The sequence below is a fragment of the Xenopus laevis genome, chromosome 3S, assembly GCF_017654675.1.
Source record: "Xenopus laevis strain J_2021 chromosome 3S, Xenopus_laevis_v10.1, whole genome shotgun sequence".
NCBI lineage: Eukaryota > Metazoa > Chordata > Amphibia > Anura > Pipidae > Xenopus > Xenopus laevis.
In genome coordinates, this window is record NC_054376.1 from 20,247,880 (window position 1) to 20,274,481 (window position 26,602).

Here is a 26,602-nt window from a genome sequence, read left to right on the forward strand (position 1 = left end):
GTTAAAATAGGTTAGTCGATAAAGGGGGATTGAGCTGTTTACTAATTCTATCCATTGCCTTTTCATTGGAGGTTGGTCAGACTTCCATTTTAGGGCTATCAGCCTTTTCGCTTGTATAAGTAAAAAACATCTCAATGTCCTTTCCGCCACAGTAGGAGCAGTGTCTACAGTTTGGTGGAGGATAAAAAGGGTTATGTCCATTGGTATAAAAAGCGCTAGGAGGGAGCTAATCTCCTGTGCAATCCTACTCCAGAATCTTTGGATTTGTGGACACTGCCAGACCATATGGATAAACCCAGTCGGGGAGCCTTGACATTTTGGGCATATATCTGGGATAGAAGGCTTAATAAGATGTAGCCTATGTGGGGTCAGGTAAGTTCTATGGAGGTATCTAAATTGGATCATTCTGTCTTTCGAGCTAATTAATGCAGAGTTGTACGTTTCAAGTATTTCTTGCCACATTTCAGGGGTTAAGAGAGGGATATCTACCTCCCATTTCTTGTAAAGTTTATCTAAGACTGGTTCTTTGGGGTTATTCAGGATAGAGTAGAATTGAGAGACTGGTTTTAGTAAGGTAGGGCTAAAAATTAAGGTCTCCAGTTTCCTGGGGGTGGTGTCCACTTTATCCCTGCCTAGTTGAGATTGGAGAGCATGTCTCAGTTGGAGAAAATGGAAGAGCATCTTATTGGGCAAGTCAAAGGTGTCTTTAAGGGCTGCAAAGGTAAGTATTTCACCCTGTACTAAAACCTGACCTATGTACTTGATCCCGTGGTCTGCCCAGACTTTGGGGTCTGGTACTGTCAAGAGGTGAGGGAGGTAATGGTTATGCCATAGGGGTGTATAACTGGACACATGGGTGTCACCACTGGGAAAGTGGAGCATTGCTGATTTCCAGTTGTACACAGTTGCAGGACATCGTTTTTGCTGAGTCACTGCAGTGTGTGGGCGAATGTGCGACAGAGAGCAGGTAAGAGAGAGCAGCAGCGCTTTTGCAGCAGCGTTTGCCTCTTTGAAGTCGGATCTGCGACAATCATGTCGCAGATCCGACTTGACAGCCCCCCAGCCTCGTTGCCCAGGGGGCTGTCAACCCTCCTGACTCTCTGCAGAGGGGGTAAAAGCAGCCGATGCAGAGAGAAGGGCTCAACGCCGTACGTGCTTGGCGGTTAAAGGGTTAAAGGAGAACAAAAGCTTAACTAAACAAGTAGGCAAGAAATGTTGTACATTATGTTTTGTGCTACTATACCAGCCCAAGGCAACCACAGGCCTTTAGCAGTAAAGATCTGTGTCTCCAAACATGCCCCAGTAGCTCCTCATCTTCTTTTCTGCTGATTCACTGCACGTTCTCTGTGTTGCTGTCACTTACTGAGCTTAGGGACCCACTCAAAATATACAGTACACATAGGGGCAGATTTATCAAGGGTCGAATTTCGAAGTATTGGGAGTTTTTTTGAACTCCCATAACTTCGAAATTCGAATAAATAAAAAGCCAAATGAAATTTATTAAAAAAAAACTAAGTTTTTAACTTAGGGTGAATAGGCTGTATTCTAATCGTTCAAACAAAGTTTTAGCGCATCTGATCGAATTCGAAACAAAGGATTTTCCCCAAAAAACTTTGATTTTTTAAAGTACACCAAATGGGTTCTAGGAGGTCCCCCATAGGCTAAAATAGCAATTTGGCAGGTTTTAGATGGCGAATGGTCAAAGTTTTAAAGAGACAGTACATGATAAATTTTGATATTCGAATAATCTAATTTTTTTCAAATTTGAATTGAATTTTGTATATTGGCCTATTCAATAGATATTTTTTTACTTCGACCCTTGATAAATCTCCCCCATAGAATATATATGTCACAATATGAGGCTGATTAGTAATTAATACAGATAATTACTACACTGCAGCACAGGAACCAGTGCAACTAGCTTCAGAATTTAATCAGACCTGTAGCATTAGCTTATATTACAAGTCAACCTCATTTTCTGCTTGATAATTTGTGACGACCCCTAAGCTTAGCTTCTCAACTGCTGCTTAGAGCCCACTGAGCATGTGAGTGTCACAGACAATTTCCAAGATGGTGACCCCCTGTGACAAGTTTGAAGTCCTGGATCATTGCTGCTATTGAGAAGCTGAAACTTTAGGCTGGTGCAATTAGTTCAGTATATAAAATATGCTGATTCTTTTTAGCTTTTAAATGGGTTCACTGACCCCATCTAAAACAAATGCTATGGCTACTTTTTTATTACTCATCTTTCTATTCAGGCCCTCTCCTATTTATGTTCCAGGCTCTTATTCAAATCAGTGTAAGTTTGCTAGGGTAATTTGGACCCTAGCAACCAGATGGCTGAAATTGGAGAGCTAAATAACTCAAAAAACACATAATAAAAAATGAAAACCTATTGCAAATTGTCTCAGAATATAACTCTCTACGTCATATTAAAAGGTGAACAACCCCTTTAAGTCAAATAAAAAATCCACATGCTGTGGAGAAGAAAAACATTACAAGACACGTTGCCCAGTGTAATAGGAGCAACACAACCTTTTTCTCTGTTCAAGGGACTGAAAAAGTAAAACTTGCGGGGATGGAGGACGATTTAGTAGGTCTTTTAGCCAAAATGTAAGTATTTTGGATTTTTTTTTGCATATGCAATTACCACTTGGCCTTAATCATGAATTTGACGTGACATGCTTCACTTATAGGGGTGGTTCACCTTTAAGTAAACTATTAGTATGGAATAGAAAGGCAATTGGTTTTCATTATTTATTTTTTATAGTTTTATAATTACTTGCCTTTTTCTTCAGACACTTTCGAGCTTTCAAATGGGAGTCGCTGACCCCATCTAAAAAGCAAATGCTCTGTAAGCTTATACATTTTTTGTTATTGCTAATTTTCTTTTCTCATCTTTCTAGTTAGGTCCTCTCCTATTCATATTCCTGTCTATTTATCAAATCAATGCATGGTTGCTAGGGTAATTTGGAGCCTAGCTACCAGATTGTTTATAATGCAAATTGAAGAGCTACAGAATGAAAAGCTAAATATCTCAAAAACCTTAAATAATAAAAAATTAAAATCAATTGAAAATTGTCTTAGAATATCACTCTCTACATCATACTTAAAGTTAACTCAAAGGTGAACAACCCCTTTAATGCAGAGATAAATGTATTATTAATGGAAAGCACCTTTACATTAATGTAAAATGAAAAATCGGACTAGTCCCTGGATCAACTTGTACTATGAGCTATATTCCATAACCCTGTATTCCCTCACTTGCCAAAAGCCACCCAACCCCTTCTTAAAGCTATCTGATGTATCAGCCAGTACTACTGATTCAGGGAGAGAATTCCACATCTTCAAAGCTCTCACTGTAAAAAAAAACCCTTCCGAATATTTAGGCGGAACCTCTTTTCTTCTAATCAGAATGTGTGACCTTGTGTCAGCTGGAAAGACTTACTAGTAAATAAAGCATTAGAGAGATTATTATATGATCCCCTTATATATTTATACATAGTTATCATGTCACCCCTTAAGAGCCTCTTCTCCAGAGTGAACATCCCCAATTTGGCCAGTCTTTCCTCACAGCTAAGATTTCCCATACCTTTTAACAGCTTAGTTGCCCTTCTCTGTACCCTCTCTAATACAATAATGTCCTGTTTGAGTGATGGAGACCACAACTGTAAGGCATATTCTAGATGGGGCCTTACCATTGCTCTATAAAGTGGAAGAATGACCGCTTCCTGCCGTGAATCAATGCCCCTTTTAATACAGCTCAAGACCTTATCTGACCCTTCATGCTGCTGACAGGCATTGCTTGCTACAGCCAAGTTTATCATCTACAAGGACTCCAAGGTCCTTTTCCATAATGGATTTGCCTAGTGCAGTCCCATTAAGGGTATAAGTGGCTTGGATATTTTTACATCCCAGGTGCAGGACTTTACATTTATCAACAATGAATCTCATTTGCCACTTAGCTGCCCATATTGCCAGTTAGTCAAGATCCTGCTGCAAGGATGCCACACCCTGGATGGAATTTATTGGACTGGATAGTTTTGTGTCATCTGCAAACACTGATACATTATTTACAATATCCCCTCTCCCCAAGTCATTAATGAACAAGTTGAATAAAAGTGGACCCAATACCGAGCCCTGAGGGACCCCACTAAGAACCTTACTCCAAGTAGAGAATGTACCATTAACAACCACCCTCTGTTCCCGATCCTGTAGCCAGTTTCCTATCCATGTACAAACGACTTCATTAAGCCCAACAGATCTTAGTTTAGAAAGCAGTCGTTTGTGGGGTACGGTATCAAATACTGGCAAAATCCAAATAGATCACATATACTGCCCCCCATTGTCCAGCATCTATCTTACCTCATCATAAAAAACAATCAGATCAGATCTGACATGACCTATCCTTCATTAAGCCATGCTGATTGCTGCTCATAATGCCATTCACTAGGACAACATTTTGAATGTGATCCCTTAACAAGCCTTCAAATAATTTGCCCATCACAGATGTCAAACTTACTGGCTGAGATCGTAATCCCTTTTTAAATATTGGAATGAATCAAATTTTCTCCAATCCATAGGTACCATACCAGATGAAAGTGAATCTCAGAAAATCAGAAATAGGGGCTGGTCGAAAAACAAAACTAAGCTCTCTTAGAACCCGGGGGTGTATGCCATAAGGCCCTGGAGTCTTGTTTACATAAATTTTTATTTAAGCTTTATAGATCATATCTTGAGTCAGCCACTGACTAGATTGAGCTGAGCCATCAGTGCAGCTATGAAGTGAGTCTGGGAACTTAGCACATTTGCCTTTTCTGTATCTGTCACATCCATACTGGTACCATTATTTAACACTCTCAACCTGCATCTTTTTACTATTTAAAAAAATGTTTTGGGGTTAGTCTTAGCCTCCGCCACAATGCACTCTTCATTTCCCTTCTTTGCCTTCCGGATTTCTGGTTTACAACATTTATTATAGTGTTTTTATTCATTAAATTCAGCTTCTGTCCCAAAAGTCTTATAGTTTTTAAATGCCTTTCTCTTCATTCCTATTAACTTCTTTACCTCGCACATAGGGTGATTCTTAGAGCTTCTACATTTACTCCAATAATAAATTGAGAACAGTAATGATTTAATATAATTTTAAATGACAACAATTTATGTTCTGTGTTTTTTTGCTGAAAACATAATGCCCCAATCAATGCTCTGAAGGGCAGCCCTCAAGGTACCAAAATTAGCTTTTCTGAAATTCATGGTTTTCGTTGCCTAAGTGTATATTTGTTTTTTTGCACATGACATTAAATGATATAACATTATAGTCGGGGTAACCATGCGCGAAGCTGAGCAGGCAGGATGGGTCTGTGAGTAGCTCCGCACCCGTACTGCATTTTTTGGCAATAATAAGCAGATTAAACCGCTCTTTTACCTATTCGTTGTGGGACACAAGGATATTGAACCTGAGACGATTGGAGAGATGGGTCCTCCGTCAACGAAGAAGAACCAACAGGAGCGAACGCCGCCAATGTTTCAGCGCCGATCAACTGAGGGCGTGCAGCCACCATCTTCAAACACCCGCATTGAGCGGGAGCAGAGCCAGGAACGGCAGCTCCATACGGAGGAGGTGCAAGCAGCCCTCCGAGCCGTACAAGATATTTTTAAAACAGAATTAGCGGCGGCGGTGGCAGATTTTACTCACCAGATCAAGGATTTGGGAGAAAGGGTGGACTGCCTGGAGTGGCACTCAGATTCCTGTGCAGCAGCATTAAAGGACGATCAGAAGCAGCTGAACGAGCATCAGCAGCGGATCCTTCAACTTGAAAGTAAGCTGGAAGATTTAGGGAATAGAACGAGAAGGGGAAACATGAGAGTGCGAAATGTACCAGAGACGGTAACAGAACCCTTGGAGATGATCAAGGGGGTAATACGCAAGTTGCTGCTGGATTTACATGAGGAGCACCTCCATATAGAGAGAATACATCGGGCCCGGGGGCGTCCACGAGAACCTAACTTGCTGTTTGGTGCTTCCAATATAGGTCACCAGTTATTTGGTGGATCTGGCTAACTTAACTACATATTATATAATGCTATCCCAGGCACTGAGGACGTGTCTTTTTTTTTTTTTCCCTTCTTCTTCTTCCGGTGGTTTGATATTATAAGCTGTCTAACAACTATGCACAAAACGGGATTTTGCTTACCCAACAGGAGTACCTCCACTATGCCCTCCCATGTGGAGAAGGGCATAGTAGTAGAATGTCAACAAAGGGTACTTAGAAATGGCGGCCAGCAATTAGGGTTTTCTGTAAACCCATTGTACTGTGTTTTGGTTTTTTTTTGTTGTTTTGAATGTTTTTTTTTCTTCTTTGTATTTTTCTTTGGGTTTTTTATTGTGTTAAGTATTTGATGAATATCTTAGCTGTTGTGTTTAGGCGGCTGGGTGGTCAGGGACAAGATATTTTGACACTAAGGTTTTTAAGCAGTACGATGCTTCATACACAGGATGTCAATCAAAATAATTTCACATAATGTTCAGGGATTGAATTCTCCAAGCAAGCGCAGGGTAGCATTTCAGATGTACCAGCGTCTCTCTCCAGACATAATATGTTTGCAAGAGACACACTTTACAAAACGATCATTTCCCAAGCCACCCATGGCAGCAATTCACCAATATGAGTATTCTCGCCCCACAGGCCACTGGACAGGAAAGGGTTAACTCCAACTACTCTATAACATCCGCCCTATTACACTCCCCCTTTGTCTTTTTTCCTGTCCAGGCCACGGATGTGCTTACCCATTCCAGGGGTTTCTCTTCCTCTTCCCCTGATGCCTCCCAAATTGCTCCCCTGAGGGGATTGCTGCGGAGAAGGACCATTAGGCTGGGTCGGAGTGTCCACCACGTGTAGCCTATAGCTCCTTGCTGGCTGGAAGATGGGTGGCAGAATGTGGCGTCTAGGTAGGACCGCCATTGTTACTGGCGCATGGAGAATTGTGAGCACAGTACAGCGTTTCCCCAGAGTTAGCATTTGGAACGCATGCGTTCCACCTGGACGCATGCGCATTTCAGCGCGGTGACGGCACTTCCGGTTTAGCGGTTTTTAAGCTGGGGCTGCGGAGCGCAGCCGACGCTCTGTGAGGACGTCGTTCTGATTGCTGCTCATGGAGAAAAGTGGTAAGCGAGCTCTCTTGAGCCTCTTTTCAAGCAGTTTCTGACAGTGTAAATAATTAGCATGTTGTTCTTGTCAGGTGCAGGCAGGATGGAACAGCCTGGCTCTGGGAAAGCTATGCAGCCTAAAGTCTCTGGGTAAGCTGAAGAAATGGGATGTTTTTCATCTGTTAATAGAGGGGGAAGAGGCTAATTAGAGTTTTTTTTAATTCTTTGTAGCCTCTCTGCTTCTGGTGATACGTCTAAAGCGGAATCTCACCAGCCAAGGAAACAGACTTCTGCTGAACAATCTTCTACAGTGGAACCTCAAGCTCCTTCACTCCCTCAGTTGGAGGCACTAGTCTCTATTATCAAGCAAGCAGTGGTTCAAGGAGTGCAAGAGGCATCTACCTCTGGGGCATCTAGGAAACCTAAAAGATCGCGGGAGGTTTTGTATGATTCCATTTCAGATATATCTGATGAAGAATTATATGATCCAGCGGATGGTCAGTCGGATTTTTCCGAAGAAGGTGAAATTCTCTCGGAAGAGGAATCAAACTTTGATACAGCACTGATTGATGGTTTAGTTAAAGCAGTGAGGAAGACCTTGAATTACCGAAGAGTTCTTCAGCGGATAAGCTGTTTCCTTCAGTGAAAAAGCGAGCAGCGACATTTCCAGTACATGATTCAATAAGTGGAAGAAAACTGAAAAGAGAGTTGTAATTCAGGGGAAATTTGCTAAGAAATATCCGGTGGAAGAAGCTAATGCAAAATTATGGGATTATCCACCTAAGGTGGATGCAGCAGTAGTCAGGTTGGCCCGTAAAACCACTTTGCCGGTTGATGACGCAGTGGCATTCAAAGATCCAATGGAGAAGAGAATGGAGTTTGATTTAAAGAAATCTTTTGTTTCGGCAGGGGCCATCTGTAGACCGGCGGTGGCTCTAACATCAACCTCAAGGGCCATGAAGGTGTGGGTCAATAATCTGGATGAGGCAATAGCTTCCAATGTGAAAAGATCAACATTGCGAGAGATGCTGTCAGATCTGAAAGTGGCAGTAGATTTTGTGGCAGAGGCCTCATTAGATTTAGTCCACCTAGCAGCGAGATCTATGGCTCTTTCGGTTGTGGCTAGAAGAGCTCTATGGCTGAAGCCCTGGTTAGCGGACTCGGCATCAAAGACAAACCTGTGTCAACTTCCATATGAAGGCGAGCGGTTATTCGGAGAGAATCTTGATTCTATTATTAAGAAGGTGTCAAGAGGTAAAAGCGTGTTCCTGCCTCAAGAGAAAAGATTCAGACTTCAAGGGGCGAGAGCAGAGTCGCCAGTGAATAGGTCTTTTCGAAACTCAAGGCAGTATAGACCTGGAAGACCACAGAATAGACAAGCATCCTGGAAGAATACTAAGGAAGAGTCTCGGCAACCAACGAGAAAGAATACTTCCTTTGGAGCATCCTCGAGCAGAATACAATGAGATCAGGCCGGCCCAGATCTACAAGGTAGGGGCACGTCTGGCGCTTTTCGAAGAGGTCTGGGTCGAAAGAATTCGGGATCATTGGGTTCTTCAAATAATAAAAGAGGGTTATCGTTTGGAATTTTCAAGAGTGCCAAAGCGCGAAGTGTATCGTGTCTTGTCGGTTCCGAAGGTTCAAGGAGCAAGACAAATATTACAAGATTATGTAGATCAACTGCTGCAAATAGGAGCAGTAGAACCAGTGCCTGTTCTACAGCGACAGAGAGGATTCTATTCAAAGCTTTTTCTGGTCAGAAAAGCATCAGGAGATTTCAGACCAGTACTAGATTTACGTCCTTTAAATCGATTCATAAATTGCAGAAAATTCAAAATGGAGTCGCTGGCGTCGATAATTGTGGCGGTGTCCCCACAAACATGGCTAGTCAAGTTAGATCTCAAAGACGCATACTTCCATGTGCCGGTGTACAGTCCTCACAGGAAATTTCTGCGCTTTATAGTTCAAAACCAACATGTACAATTCACGTCTCCCATTTGGCCTCTCTACGTCGCCAAGAACTTTCACGAAGGTTCTAGTAACGAACATAGCTCATCTCAGAGTGGAAGGGGTTTCAGCTTTCCACTATCTGGACGACATCCTCTTGGTTGCCAATACAGAGGAAGAGGCAAAAAGAAGCAGAGACAAAGCAGTTACTGTACTTCAAAGGTTCGGCTGGGTGATAAATTGGCAGAAAAGTCAGCTAGTACTCACACAAAAACTTGTGTTTCTAGGCGCAGAGTTGGATACACTTCAAGAGACAGTGTCGCTTCCGGAACAAAAGATATTCCAGATAATAGACAAAGTGGGATCCTTCAGACGGAAGTTGGAGGTTTCAGTCAGGGAATGTACATGTATGTCCCTTCTAGGCCTCTTCTCTTCTACAATACAGATGGTGCCTTGGGCAAGGTGGCACATGAGGCCACTTCAAAATTTCTTTCTGAAGTCAGGAACAAACAATCCTCTCAAATTGGATCAGTCCCTTCATGTTCCGGAATGGGTCAAGTCGAATCTGGAGTGGTGGTTGGATCCTCGAAACTTATCGAAAGGAATGCCCCTAAAACAACCCAATTTTGTGATCATAACCACAGACGCCTCGCAGACAGGCTGGGGTGCAATAATGGACGACGTGTCCATCCAGGGGCAGTGGAACTTGGCTCATCTTCCCTCCAATTTGTTGGAACTAAGAGCAATAAGAATGGAGTTAGAAGCTTTCGCAAAAAGAATTGCTCACAAGTGGGTAAAGATTCGTTCGGGCAACGCCTCTGCAGTGGCATACGTCCTGGAACAAGGAGGGACCAGGAGTGGTCAGTTGCTCAGAGAAGTGGCGACCATCATGGATTGGGCAGAGGTGAACCTAGAAGGTCTCACAGCCCTTTATGTCCCAGGAAAAACTAATGTACAGGCCGATTTTCTAAGTCGAAATGTGTTAGATCCAGGAGAATGGTGCCTAGAACCAACTGTATTTCACAACATAGTACAACAAATGGGAAAACCAGAAATAGATTTAATGGCATCAGATCAAAATTCCAAATGCAGGACATTCTTTTCAAGATACCCGTCACAAAAGACCAGTGGAGTAGATGCGCTACTCCAGAATTGGAGAGGGATGTTCGGGTATGTGTTTCCGCCCTTTCCAATGATTTGGAGGGTGTTGAGGAAAATAGATATAGAGGAGGCCTCAGTGATTGCAATAATCCCGTATTGGCCGAGACGTCCTTGGTGCCCTCTGCTGACACAGATGGCAGTACAACCTCCAGTAAGGTTGCCAGTCCTAAAGAATTTATTGATGCAAGGTCCGATACCTTTCCAAGATGTGTGCCGCCTGTCACTGACGGCGTGGAAATTGAAAGGCAGAGGCTTGCGGACGAGGGGTGTGGAACTGAGTTAACAGATTTATTACTGAAATCCAGAAAGATATCCACGTCTACTCAATATTCCAAATTTGCAGGAAAAACAGGATTTAATCCGAAAGTTCCATCAGCAGTGCCGGTAGTGGAGTTCCTCTTTGCAGGGTTTCAGAGGGGTCTGGCTGCAAGCACGCTTAGGGGTCAAGTTTCGGCCCTTTCGGCTATAACTGGTAAAGATTTAGCTGAAGAAAAGTTGGTGATTCGTTTTTTCAACGCCCTGAAGAGAGTGAAACCTTCTCGAAAGCAAAGAGTACCTCCGTGGGATTTGCCCTTGGTCTTAAAGGTGCTAACATCAGCTCCGTTTGAACCTATGGAGAATGCATCAGACTGGCATGTTACGCTGAAGGTACTCTTCCTTCTTCTCTTCTACTTCAGCTTGCAGGGTAGGAGAGATTCATGCATTGTCGGCGAAAGAACCAGAGACGGTGATATTTCCAGATAAAGTTATTCTAAGGCCATCATTTCAGTTCCTGCCTAAGGTGATGTCACAGTTTCATCTAGATTTGGAACTAACCTTACCATCATTTTGTCTGAATCCAAGTAACAAGCAGGAACGTGAGTGGCATACTTTGGATTTGGTGAGAGCATTGTCCCATTATCTAGATCGGACAAATTCATGGAGGAAGACTGACAGATTGTTCGTTATTCCTAGAGGTCCAAGGAGAGGAATGGCCCCTTCAAAGGCTACCCTTAGCCGGTGGATCGTTGGATGTATTGTCCTTTCGTATCACAAAGCAGGCAGAGAGGTTCTTGGAGACTTAAGGGCTCACTCTACCAGAGCGTTGGCTACGTCATGGGCGGCAGAAGCCAGGGCTCCGCCAGAAGCGATTTTTAAGGCGGCTAGATGGTCCTCCTTACATACGTTTATTAAGCATTACAAATTGAATGTTTGGCTATCCCAAGATGCTAGATTTGGGATGAAAGTCTTACAGGCTGTGGTGCATTCATAATTAAAAGACTTAAGCATTGATTGTCCCTCCCTTCATTTCTTTTTTCTTGACTATGGGAATTCTCATATTGGTGAATTGCTGCCATGGGTGGCTTGGGAAATAGAGAAATTTTATTACTTACCGTAATTTCTATTTCCAAGTCACCTTCCATGGCAGCATTCACCAATCCCCTCCCTTCTGAAGCTAAGATACATAGACAAAGGGGGAGTGTAACAGGGCGGATGTTATAGAGTAGTTGGAGTTAACCCTTTCCTGTCCAGTGGCCTGTGGGGCGGGAATACTCATATTGGTGAATGCTGCCATGGAAGGTGACTTGGAAATAGAAATTACGGTAAGTAATAAAATTTCTCTATTTCCTAAATTTTTCCATAAGGATTTCGGCATGTATTTTTTGTCCTCAGATGTAAGCAAGCATAGTGGAGTTGCAGTCTTTTTTAATAGACGATTTCCATTTGTAGTTTCTGAAACTAAGATTGACGATAATGGTCGATACATAGTGATACAGGGGACATTGTATGACAAGACATATGTGATTTTAAATACTTATGCACCGGTAGAGTCTCCCTTAACCTTTTTAGAAGCTATGGCTGAACACTTACCATACTCCTCCGCTGAAAGAGTAATTTGGGCTGGGGACTTTAACCTCCTGTTTAATTATATGCTAGATAGATCCTCTCCAACCTCAACATCTGGACATAAAAGAAATACGCAGAAGGTTAATAAAATCCTTTGGGACTATGAATTATGTGATACATGGAGAGAGGCAAATGGAGATAAAAGAGATTATACATTCTATTCCCATGCCCATAATAATTACTCGAGAATTTACTATATTTTGACAAAATCCTCGGATGCAGGGGCATTGATGGAATCTAAGCATCTCCAATGTGCTTGGTCGGATCACGATCTGGTAATGTCTGTTCTGGACTTGCAAGCTCCTGTTTTAACACGTCCAATGTGGAAATTAAATGAGGGTTTGTTAGCTGACCCTGAATGTGTTTCGTATATTATACAGGAATCTGAAATGTTTTTTAAAGAGAATTGTAAATCAGATATGTCACCAGCTTGGATATGGGCGGCTTATAAAGCCTTTATTAGGGGATCTCTAATTAAATATGCCTCTAAGAAGAAAAAAAAAAGAGAACAGACCAATAGACAGCAGTTTTCAATTGGTAGTAGGAAGTTGATTGAGGAAGTGAGACAGAAATTAAGGGCATGCCAGTTGGAAGGAGCAGACAGGGCTATCAGGAGGACAAATTTTACATTTTATAAGTTTGCAAATAAGCCAGGGAAAATGTTGGCTAACTTGTTGAGAGCGGGTCAGTGTACACCAGCAATCAACAAGATTAGACTGGCAAATGGTTGAATTACATCGACCCCGGATAGAATAGCAGGAACATTTGCAGCTTATTATGAGCATTTGTATTCACAAAGGGAGGAAAAGAACTTAGCCAGAATTGATATCTTTCTAAAGGAATACGGCCCAAACTCGTGTACCCAGGAAATGGATAACATATTGGATTCTGAGATTACACACCTAGAAATTAAGGAAGTCATTAAATCTCTGAAGGTTGGCAAAGCCCCAGGGCCGGATGGGTTTTCATCATTATTTTATAAAAAATTCCAAGAACAAGTAAACCCGCATTTATATAATCTGTACCAGCATATAGCAAAGGGGAATTGGATTCCTTCAGAGATGAATGAGGCAAGGATATCGGTCATACCAAAAGCAAATAAAGATATATTAACTCCAAAGAACTATAGACCGATATCATTACTTAATGTGAATGTTAAGATTCTGGCTTCAATATTAGCTTCCAGACTGAATAAAGTTTTGACCAATATTATACTGTAGGGACCCCTACTGGGTAATCTGCCCTGCAGCTTTAAGGCCCCCACCTTTTTTCTTAGAGTGATCTGCCAGGAGAGAATGACACTCCCCTGCTACACTGCTATATAGTGTGTGTAGGGAGTGGCCACTTCCTCTTTGGCCTGTGGATGGTGATCCAGCTGGGTGTGCTCAGGGGAGCCTGGGCACAGATAGGCCCAGAAAGGCCCATGTGCTTTGGAGAAGAAGTCGGGGACCAGGTAACCCCGTGAATGAGGAATAGTTACACTAGGGCAGACTTGTTATAGTCTCTCTAGGAGAGAAAGGCAGAGAGGTGAGAGAGAAAGAGCAGCTGAAGCTCCAACAAGGATTTGCAGTAAGGGAGTAGCTTCCCAGAGGCTTTATGTGTTGCCTCCAGTCAGGGACCTCAGTGAAGAGGGACTGTAGGGTAGAAGCTGCTTTCCTGACAACTTCCAGGAGGGAATGTGTGTGAATACTGCAAATGCCTAATGGAGACCTTTCCTCTGTGAGAAATGCCTAATGCCTGCAGCTCTGTGTGAGAAATGTGCTATTGCCTCAGCTCCTGCATGAGTACTAAACCTGTGGTCACTTGCCTCGTGCATAGTTAAATAAACCGTTTCTGTTTTACTGCAAGAACCTCCTGGCGCCCATCTTTTGTTGTATGCACAGTAGCCTGGGGGGATGTAGTTGCACTACACCATAGAGGGAACACTTCCACATGGCGAAGGCCCTGACCCTGTTGTGTGAAGTCGCGTGTAACCCATGCTTCTACTGCTAGCTGGACAGTTTAACTATTTGCGTGCTATGCAGCCCAAATAGGTGTTACATTTGGCGCCCAACGTGGGGCTCGATTCCCTAAAACCAGGCTGTGCATTGTTTTGTTCGAATCGTACGAATGGATGTACGAATTTGTCGGAGTGTACGAATGGATCGTACAAATTTTTCAAAGTGGATAAACGGAACGTACGAATTCTTCGAATCGTATGGATTTCCTTCGAAGTATTTGGCCGTGGGTTCGGGCTTGGAGGTTCGCCCCGAATTTCACGAAGGCCTGCGGATGTCAGTTGGATGGGAGGAAGATGGATGTCCCGGATGGAGCCATTTCCTGCTCATGTGTGATCCCGGATCATGGATCTGGAAGAGGAGAACCTGGAGGATGGATTCTTCTGATGTTTGCTACAGCTCTTCTATGGACTCCTGCAGAGTGAGATGCCTAGAGTGCTGCTTGCTTGTTTTTTGTGGCTGGAAGGACTGCTGGACTAAGTGGGTTCTAATTCAGGACTATTGATCCCCACCACCATTTCTTCTGCCTTCACCTACTCGCTGAGTAGTGTTTCTGCACCCAAGGACTGGCCTGTGTGGACCCTTGGGAGGGGGAGAAGTATTTTTGCTGATGTGTAATAAAGTTGACCAACTGCAATGTTTATTATGCAATTGAAAATGTTTGATACAGTATTGTGCATGCTGTGTTTCCTTTACAGTGACCATTGTTACCAGGTATGCCTTAGGAGAGGATACCAGAAGTGGATGTGATGGTACTGTAAGTTGATATATGTTGGGGATGTTTAAACCATTGTCGGGACGAAATGGGTTTTTCCCCCGGGTGTATGTAGGGACCCCTACTGGGTAATCTGCCCTGCAGCTTTAAGGCCCCCACCTTTTTTCTTAGAGTGATCTGCCAGGAGAGAATGACACTCCCCTGCTACACTGCTATATAGTGTGTGTAGGGAGTGGCCACTTCCTCTTTGGCCTGTGGATGGTGATCCAGCTGGGTGTGCTCAGGGGAGCCTGGGCACAGATAGGCCCAGAAAGGCCCATGTGCTTTGGAGAAGAAGTCGGGGACCAGGTAACCCCGTGAATGAGGAATAGTTACACTAGGGCAGACTTGTTATAGTCTCTCTAGGAGAGAAAGGCAGAGAGGTGAGAGAGAAAGAGCAGCTGAAGCTCCAACAAGGATTTGCAGTAAGGGAGTAGCTTCCCAGAGGCTTTATGTGTTGCCTCCAGTCAGGGACCTCAGTGAAGAGGGACTGTAGGGTAGAAGCTGCTTTCCTGACAACTTCCAGGAGGGAATGTGTGTGAATACTGCAAATGCCTAATGGAGACCTTTCCTCTGTGAGAAATGCCTAATGCCTGCAGCTCTGTGTGAGAAATGTGCTATTGCCTCAGCTCCTGCGTGAGTACTAAACCTGTGGTCACTTGCCTCGTGCATAGTTAAATAAACCGTTTCTGTTTTACTGCAAGAACCTCCTGGCGCCTGGGGGGATGTAGTTGCACTACACCATAGAGGGAACACTTCCACATGGCGAAGGCCCTGACCCTGTTGTGTGAAGTCGCGTGTAACCCATGCTTCTACTGCTAGCTGGACAGTTTAACTATTTGTGTGCTATGCAGCCCAAATAGGTGTTACAATACATAAAGACCAAATTGGTTTTATGCCAGGTAGACAGGCACCAGATAATATACGGAAGATTATCAATTTGATAACATATGCAAATAGATCAAAAACACCTTTATGCCTGCTAACATTAGATATCGAGAAAGCATTCGATACTCTCAGTTGGCAATATCTATTTAGAATTCTGGAAAGGTTAAAGGTTGGCCCCACATTGATAAACACTCTTAAGGTGTACTATAATCTTCCAACTGCTAAATTGAATCTCCCTGTCACTATTCCACCAGAAGCTATTCCGATACAGCGCGGGACAAGGCAGGGCTGCCCGCTGTCTCCAGCGCTATTTGCTCTAGCGATGGAGCCACTGGCAAGGGCTATTAGAGAGAATGTGGACATTATGGGTGAGAAGGTGAGAGAGAAGGAATATAAATTGTCATTATTTGCAGACGACTTATTAGTACATCTGACTAACCCTCTGACATCTTTACCAAATTTAATGGAAACTTTGAGGATCTTTGCGAAGATGTCAGGACTCACTATAAACAAGGAGAAATCAGAAATGCTTCCCTGCAACATCCCTGGGCATATTGTGAAACTGATAGAACTTAATTTTGGACTCCTTGCAATATCTAGGAGTGAAATTAACCAATAGTCTACCCTCACTTTATAAAATTAACTATAACCCCATGTTTAGAATCTTAAGACAGAGTATGCAGCAATGGGATAAGCACCCCCTGTCTTGGACTGGAAGGATACAACGTATCAAGATGGTACGGATTCCAAAAATTTTATCTGTTTCGATCTCTACCAATAAGAGTCCCGCTAAAGGAAGTACATACTTTTCAAACTAACATAAATAGTTTTATTTGGCAGAACAAATATCCTCGTATATCATAACGAATTTTATATCTGCATAAAAAAAATGGCTCTCAGCACCAAATATTGTAAAGTACTATCAGGCAGCTAGGATAGCCCAATGGGTTCCTGAACATGCCGGAGCTCTAGCCCCTCTATGGGTTCAGAAAACGATTTAATCTACCCATATTCAATCCATCATATATTATGGATGTCTAAAATATCTTTTAGAAAGTTTGTGGATCCGTCACCTATAACCATAGATATGTTAAGTTTTTGGCAGTCACTAGCAAAGAAGTATGGTTTTGTTTCTACACCTTCACTTTTAAGTCCATTGATGGACAATCACGAGTTTCCCCCAGGATTGTCCAGGAAACTTTTCTGGTGGTGGATAGATAAGGGTATCCCCACTTTGCTATCTTTAACACGGAAAGCGAAACCGCTTACACTGACACAAATAAAAGACACTTATTCACCTCCCCCTCAGGAACTATTTAGAGCTATGCAGTTGCTGCACTATGTAAATAGACAAGTAATGTTGTGTGATCACAGAATTTTCACGGCTTCATGTTTTGAGTCAATATGTATTAAAACTCCACTTGCACCAGGAGCTCTTAGTTTAACCTATAGAATGCTTAATCAACCACCACCAAATAAAAGGAAACATCCATATATGGTAAAATGGGAAAAAGATTTTAATGTATCACTTACAACGCAACAATGATCTTACTGTAGCCTGGTAGCGAACCAGGGTAACGCATGCGTATTGGTCAAAGAAACTTTGATTAAAATTTTACATAGAACGTATTTGGTACCGGCCAGATTACACAAGATATACCCTATCTGTGATCCTTGCTGTTTTAGGGGTTGCAAAGAGAGGGGGACTATGGTTGTGTATATGGTGGGAGTGTAAAATTGCATTGCGATATTGGGACTCGGTGGTCAAACTCCTCTCAAATATATTACACATAAAATTTAGGAAAGATCCTATGGTTATGTTATTAGGAAATAAACCAAAATATCTTACAAAGCCAGTTTACAAGCTTAGCCAGTATATACTTATGGCAACCAGAATGATTATAGCCAGCAATTGGAAAAAGAGAACGATCCCTTTAAGATCCTTGAGAGCAAAGATAATCTATATAGCGACCAATGAAAAGCTTAACTACATGTTGCAGAATGATATGGGAGCATATGATAAAATCTGGATGCCCTGGCTGATTTATGAAAAGGATCCCCTATTGACATTAGCACTACATGTTTAAAGGGAAAAGAGGAAAAAATGGATAAGGGAGAGAGTTTGAGATCCAGAAGGGAAGAGGGAACCCAGCCGCCAATTAGGGGAATAAATGTTTTTTTTTTTTTTTTCTTTGATGTTTGTCTTTGTTTGTAACAATGTAATTATCCTACCGCACACCTGTAGTTCACCAATCCTGCAAGCTGGTGGTGCGTTCCTTCCGTTGACCCGGCCGGGTCCCTTAGCAACCAATGTGTAAAAGAAACGGATCCGCACACACACCGATTAGTGCAGTCGGGGATTATCCCCTTTTATTCAGCCACCAAACATCAACGTTTCGGGGGGGAACACCCACCCTTCATCAGGATACAATTATTTGTGCAGTCACCCATTTAAACCCAACTTCCCACGCCTTCTTTTCCCATCATGCAATTTGCCATAAAAATTAACCCTTATGTGGGATACAGGAAATTCGACCTATATGTTACATACAATAAAGCAATCAATTTGGTACAACAGTCCACAAAATGATCTTTTTCTTTCTCAAAGTGCCCATGTGCAATAATTATTATAAAATATGGTATCAAAACATTATTTTAAACAACTTTTTCTAAAAAAAACACATACATTAAACACCATATTGCAAAAAACCATGTGTTGTATTATAATACCTTACTGCCCTTGGGATTTTCTAATAACCCTTAATATTATATGTGATCATTCAGCAGTTCTTATCTGTAAGAAATGAATAAAAACATGCAAGAAGGTTAAAAAGAGTTTTTCTCTCATAAGAAACACGTGTAACTAAAATTCTCGTTAAGGCCCTTTGGTGTGAGTGTTTTTAGCTGCCAAATCCAAAAGGCCTCCAGTCTCAACAATGACCTCTTCTTATCTATTTCACCTTTCTCCCTGTGTATAACCTCTAATATTTGCCATCTGAGTTGAGAAATGTTATGTTTTGCTTCGAAAAAATGTTTCGCCAGGAGGGTTTCCTTTTTAAATTTCTCTTTCTCTTTTTTTTGGCCTATAATAGCCCCTTCTCTTCAGGTTTATAATTCCTTAGTCTACTCTTATGTTCATTCATCCGAGTTTTAAACGCTCTGGAAGTCTGCCCCACATAACATAGGCCGCACGGACACTTTAACAGATAAATCACCCCTTCAGTGTCACACGTAGCGTATTGTTTTAATTTAATATCGTGACCCATAGTGGGGTGTTGGCAAATTTCCCCTTTAATGACTCCAGTACAATGCCCGCACTGAAAGCATGGATAAGTGCCTTTCCTGTTAGATATTGGTTTCTTTATAATTTTTCTAAAATCAGTTTTAGTGAGTCCATTAGCTATACTCTTTCCTTTTTTATAGCTAAAAAGGGGTTTATCATCAAAGAGTTTTTGATTTGTGGTACAGATTGAAATGTTTAAATTTGTGAGATCTCTCAAGTTAAAAATTTTATTTATGGATAAGAATAAGGGGATATGGCCCAGAAACAAAAAAGAGGTGATGTATAGCAAATTGAAGAATCGTAGTACTTTTAATCCGGTAGTAAACAATGCTTCCATTGAAACTTTTTCCAATATGGTTTATAGTGATATTGAAAGAGAATTACAGGCATATTTGGTGCCTAAAACAAATAATCTTACTTACAACGAAAGAAAAGCATTGTCTAATCTACAAAACGATAAAAGTATTACTATTAAAAAGGCAGATAAAGGGGGAGGAATAGTTATTGTTAATACAGATGATTATCTCACAGAGGTCAAACGGCAGTTGTCCAATACCAACCATTATTGTAAATTGGAGTATGACCCCACTGACAGACTGAAAACTGATATCAAGGTTTTTTTGAATGAAGCTTGTCTCTCAGGGAGTATCATACCGGAGATAGAAGGTCTGTTGGTGAAAGAAAATCCAAGGGTACCAATTTTCTATCTATTGCCTAAAGTTCACAAAACATTGGTTAATCCCCCAGGAAGGCCTATTGTCTCCGGTGTGGACTCACTGTTGCAACCCCTAGCAATTTATGTTGATACATACCTGCAAGAGATCCTGCCCAAGTTGGATACTTGTCTCAAAGACACTACCCATTTTTTGAATATTTTGAATGAGGTCAATATAGATGCCCGTGCACCCATTTTGTGCACAATTGACGTCAAGGACCTGTATACATCTATCAGGCATGACGAAGGGATTGAGTGCTGTAGAGAATATTTGTCTAAAGAAAAATTGCCCATGCATGAAGTCAACTTTTTATGTGATTGTATGGAACTTATCCTCAAACGGAATTATTTCCGTTTTGATTCTGATTTTTATCTACAGATACAGGGAATAAGTATGGGGGCAAACATGGCGCCCGCGAATATGTACATGCACCAATTTGAACATACACATGTATTAAAACATCCAGTGTACAAGCAACATATCGCCATGTGGCAACGCTACGTGGACGATATGTTTCTGGTATGGACAGGGAGTGAGGAAACATTATCTGACTTCTTCATCTATTTAAATGGAATACATGACACCATAAAATTCACTATGACTAAGGGCCCCCTAACAGTTAACTATCTAGATGTGCAGGTGACATTTTCGGAAGGAAGGTTTATTACAGACCTGTATAAGAAATTGACAGATAGAAATAACCTATTGAGGAAAGATAGTTTTCATCCAGTAGGGGTCACCAGAGGGTTGCCTAAAAGTCAATTTATACGTGCTAGAAGAATCACCTCTTCTAATGAATTGTATGACAGCCAAGCGAAAGGGCTTGTGCAACAATTCCAAGAGAGGGGTTATGGGGGAAAGGACCTGCAGGCTATAAAGGATGAAGTCAAGGGCATTGACAGGAAAGAACTTCTGGAAACTAAGAAAAAAGAGAGGAATAACAAAAAACAAAATACGGTTTGTGTAACTACTTTTGGCCCACGCTTTTATTAGAAAAACTATATTACAACATTGGCCGATCTTACAGAGGGATAAAACCTTTGGTAAACTCTTTGATGATAAACCCCTTTTTAGCTATAAAAAAGGAAAGAGTATAGCTAATGGACTCACTAAAACTGATTTTAGAAAAATTATAAAGAAACCAATATCTAACAGGAAAGGCACTTATCCATGCTTTCAGTGCAGGCATTGTACTGGAGTCATTAAAGGGGAAATTTGCCAACATCCCACTATGGGTCACGATATTAAATTAAAACAATACGCTACGTGTGACACTGAAGGGGTGATTTATCTGTTAAAGTGTCCGTGCGGCCTATGTTATGTGGCTTCCAGAGCGTTTAAAACTCGGATGAATGAACATAAGAGTAGAATAAGGAATTATAAACCTGAAGAGAAGGGAGAAGGGGCTATTATAGGCCAAAAAAAAAAGAGAAAGAGAAATTTAAAAAGGAAACCTTCCTGGCGAAACATTTTTTCGAAGCAAAACATAACATTTCTCAACTCAGATGGCAAATATTAGAGGTTATACACAGGGAGAAAGGTGAAATAGATAAGAGGTCATTGTTAAGACGGGAGGCCTTTTGGATTTGGCAGCTAAAAACACTCACACCAAAGGGCCTTAACGAGAATTTTAGTTACACGCGTTTCTTATGAGAGAAAAACTGTTTTTAACCTTCTTGCATGTTTTTATTCATTTCTTACAGATAAGAACTGCTGAATGATCACATATAATATTAAGGGTTATTAGAAAATCCCAAGGGCAGTAAGGTATTATAATACAACACATGGTTTTTTGCAATATGGTGTTTAATGTATGTGGTTTTTTAGAAAAAGTTGTTTAAAATAATGTTTTGATACCATATTTTATAATAATTATTGCACATGGGCACTTTGAGAAAGAAAAAGATCATTTTGTGGACTGTTGTACCAAATTGATTGCTTTATTGTATGTAACATATAGGTCGAATTTCCTGTATCCCACATAAGGGTTAATTTTTATGGCAAATTGCATGATGGGAAAAGAAGGCGTGGGAAGTTGGGTTTAAATGGGTGACTGCACAAATAATTGTATCCTGATGAAGGGTGGGTGTTCCCCCCCGAAACGTTGATGTTTGGTGGCTGAATAAAAGGGGATAATCCCCGACTGCACTAATCGGTGTGTGTGCAGATCCGTTTCTTTTACACATTGTCTTTGTTTGTAATACATGAACCAAAATGTTAAGCTTAAGAATAAGTGTAGTATTAATCATTGTCTGGAAATAGGTATGCATATTTTGGATATGATATATCAAGCTGTTAATTTTTTTTTGTTTTTAAAAATAAAAAGTGAAATTTAAAAAAAAAAAAAATGATATAACATTATAGTCACTATTACCCAGGGGTTCAATGACTTGCACATTTTCTATAAGTTCTGGGTCATTTCTGGTTGGCTCCTCAACAACCTGTGCCATAAAATTGTCATGCAACAAGTTCATAAACTTATTCCCATTAACTGATCTGGCAGTACTGTTGCTGCAGTCAATATCTGGGTAATTAGAATCCCCCATTATCATTACTTTACCCCAACTAGCAGCCTTTTCAATTTGCATCAGGAGCTTAGCCTCCTCCTCCTCACTTACATTAGGGGGTCTAGGGGGTAATGCAACTCATTCAGCCATGTTTCGGCAACACCAGTCACATCATATTTTCCCTCCAGCATCAGCACCTCCAGCTCTCCCATTTTACCAGTCAGACTCCTTGCATTTGCAAACATACATTTAATGAACAAATGACATGTGGTCCTCCTTATCCTTAACAGTGCCCCCAACCAAATCTCCTCCCCATTTTCCCTTCCTTTGCCCACAATCTCATCTAACCTGTCTTCCACTGAATCTTTTACTTAACCCTCTCCCCCCACACCTAGTTTAAAATCTCCTCCAACAGTCTATCCATCTTCTCCCCCCAAAACAGCTGCACCATCATCATTGAGGTGCAGCCCATCCGTAGCAAAGAGCCTGTAGCTGACTGACAAATCAGCCCAGTTCTCAAAAAACCCTCCTCCCTACACCAATCTCTCAGCCACGCATTAATTTCCCTAAACTCCCGCTGTCTTCTTAGCATTGCACGTTGCACAGGTAATATCTGAGAAAATTACCTTGAAAGTCCTTGCCCTCAACTTTACACCTAGTTTTTTAAAATTGTTCTTGAGGACTTCACCACCTCCTCTAACTTTGTCATTGGTACCTGTGTGTACCAAGACTGCTAGGTCTTCCCCAGCCCCCCCAATAATCTGTCCACTCGTTCCAAAACATGCCGAACCCTAGCACCAGGCAAGCAGCAGACTGTCTGGCATGAAAAGTCCTTACGGCAGATTACCCTATCCACCTTTCTAATAATTGAATCCCCTAGAACCTGCCTTTCCTTCCTTGCACTCCCCCCACCACCCATATTAGAGCCACTGCCTCCAAGGGTGCTTTGAGAGTCAGCCTGCTCCATACACACCAGTTCAGAGCTTTCCTCCCCAGCATCTTCAGCCAAAATGGCGAATTTGTTGTTTTGGAAAAGCTGTGGACTAGCCCCCTACCCTTCTGTCCCCTACTTCCCCTCCTGACTGTCACAAACCTTCCTCCCTCATTAGCCTCCACTGCCCCTTCTCCTCCCCCCACTCCACTAGCCCCTGATATTGATTTTATAACTTATTTTGACTGTTTGAGCTTTATGTTATCTATACTGATTACATACAGATCAAGGAATAGAACCCCAGAAATGTATGTACATAATATTTTTCTGTAATTCAGAAATATGTGGCCAAAACTTAATTGGACAAATTAAAAAACTGAAAATAAATTGTTCATTTCTAATACTTGGTTGAAAACCCTTTGCGGGCAATGACAGCCTGAAGTCTTAAACTCATGGACATCACCAGATTCTGGGTTTCCTCCTTTTTAATGCTCTGCCAGGGCTTTACTGCAGTGGCTTTCAGTTGCTGTTTGTTTGTGGGCCTTTCTGTCCGAAGTTTAGTCTTCAACAAGTGAAATGCATGCTCAATTGGGTTCAGATCAGGTGACTTGGCCATTCAAGAATATTCACTTCTTTGTCCATCTGTATTATCAAAAGCCTCCCAATCAATTTGACTGCATTTAGCTGGATTTGAGCAGACAGTATGCATCTGAACACCTCAAAATTCATTTGGCTGCTTCTGTCCTGTGTCACATCACCGATAAACATTAGTGTCCAAGTGCCACTGGCAGCCATGCAAACCCAAGTCATCACACTGCCTCCGCCATGTTTTATAGATGTGGTATGCTTTGGATCATGAGCTGTTCCATGCCTTCTCCATATTTTTTTCTTGCCATCATTCTGATAGAGGTTGATTTTGGTTTCATCTGTCAAAAGAATGTTTTTCCAGAAGGCTGGCTTTTTTAGAGGTTGTTTTTTAGCAAAGTCCAATCTATCTTTTCTATTCTTGATGATTATGAGTGGCTTGCGCCTTGCAGTGCACCCTCTGTATTTACTTTCCTGCAGTCTTGTCATTATAGTAGACTTGGATATCAATACGCCTACCTCCTGGAAAGTGTTGTTCACTTGTTTGGCTGTTGTGAAGGGGTTTCTCTTCACCATGGAAATGATTCTACAATCGTCCACCACTGTTGTCTTCGGTGGACGCCCGGCTCTTTTTGCGTTGCTGAGTTCACCAGTGCTTTCTTTCTCAGGATGTACCAAACTGTAGATTTTGCCACTCCTAATAGTGTAGCAATTTCTCTGATGGGTTTTTTTCTGTTTTTGCAGCTTAAGGATGGCTTGTTTCATCTGCATGGAGAGCTCCTTTGACCGCATGTTGTCTGTTCACAGCAAAATCTTCCACATACAAGCACCCCCCCCTCAAATCAACTCCAGGGCTTTTATCTGCTTCATTGATAATGACATAACAAAGGAATTGCTCACACCTGCCCATGAAATAGCCTTTGAGTCAGTTGTCCAATTGCTTTTGAGCCCCTGAAATGAAGTGATTGTGTTAAAAAAAGGCTTTAGTTCCTCACATTTTTATCTTTTTGTTCAACTCACTGAATTAAAGCTGAAAGTCTGCAATTCAACTGCATCATTCATTGTGGTAATGTACAGAACCAAAATAAGAAAAAAGTTGTCTCTGTCCAAATATTTATGGACCTAACTGTATATATATATTTGGCCTTTTTCAGTAGGATTTGTATTCGGCCAAATCCATGTGCCTGGTCGAACCAAATCCTAATTTGCACATGTAAATTAGGGACAGAAGGGAAAGTCACATGATTTTTCATCACAAAACAAGTAAAAGATTTTTCCCATCTTTTCCTTCCCCACCCTAATTTGCATATCCTTATTAGGATTCGGCCAAATATATATATATATATATATATATATATATATATATATATAGATATATATAGATATATATAGATAGATATATATATATACATATATATATATACACCAAGCAAGAGAAGGATCCGCACTCTCAGGTCTTAGATAATGAATAAAAAGTTTTATTAAAACATGCGAGTCTGACGTTTCGGCCTCCTCCGAGGCCTTTCTCAAAGTGTCTAATTGTTTATGAGAATGCCATAAATACAAGGATTTGGCGGGAATCTAGACAAATGGGAACTGACGTATTGATTACATTACCAGATCATCACTGCCAATTTAAATATCACTAATAACATCTCAAGAAATGTATTAAAAAGTGCATAGCACAAATATAAACAGCATTTTGTTAATGATCTCTATGTTTAGACAATATAATACTTCTACTGTTAAAATCACCATGTAATGTAACATTGTTTCAATATAGTACTTTTACTGTCACTTATCACTTCATTGTCACAGTTTTAAATAATGTTACAGAAAGTTTTAACAAAAAATGAGCACAGTTGACAGGCCTGCTCTGAAGCTCTATCCATCATATATGTTCAGTATAAAAACTACCACTCATTGTGCCCCTAGGAAATTATGAAATCGGGCCCTGCTAATGTATAGAAAATAACAAATGTAGCATAACCCCTTGTGTGCCTCACTGCTATGTGTCTTAAACCTATTGCCCGGTGTAGCAGCGTCCATAGTAAATCCTGCACCCTTTCCACTGTCTGGACCCCCTCATTTGAGACCATTCCTACTTATCCGGATACTTACGGGATGTAAACGTGTAGTGTGCGCAAAAACAATGTGTCATATTTTGTGTAACAAATAACCCTTACCATACCAATATTCAGTGCAGCTTATTCACCTAAAAGATTCCCTATATCAATGTGTAACACTAACGTGGGTGTAGGAGGGAATTTTGAATCACTAATTTACATACTTTAACACTTGATGAATGTCCGTAACTTGACATATTAACGTGATTTTGATATTCCACTAGTGTTTATCTAACCATCTCAGAATTTTATATAAGTCTGAAACAACCCCAGTACGTAAAAAAGCCAAAAACACACAAAAAAATATATAGAGAGAAAAAAAAACAAAATATATATATAGAAAAAATATATATACAAAAATATTATTAAAGTTGTATAAAGTATGACCTAGTCCCAGTATCACGCACGGTATACAGTCCCGATCCGTGTCTCTAGAAGTTATGGTATCGATTCATCTGTTTAAATCCACAGTCAGTGTTGCTGGAAGGTGTGTAAAGGTATATTATCACCCATACATATGCATTAACTGCACACCCAGTCCGCAGGGTAGTTGGAAATAACACGCTCATATCCCCAAAACTGTAAGATACTGACAGATTACACCACAGGGAGGTTAATTACCACTCAGAGAAGTCCGAACAGTTCCTTTACATTTTTAAAGTGTTCACCT

General features: G+C 41.2%; 1 pseudogene; it reads right to left on the reverse strand.

Moving 5' to 3' along the window:
• The window catches only part of evi5l.S, a 166,513-nt pseudogene that overhangs the window by 13,132 nt on the left and 126,779 nt on the right, over nt 1-26,602 (reverse strand).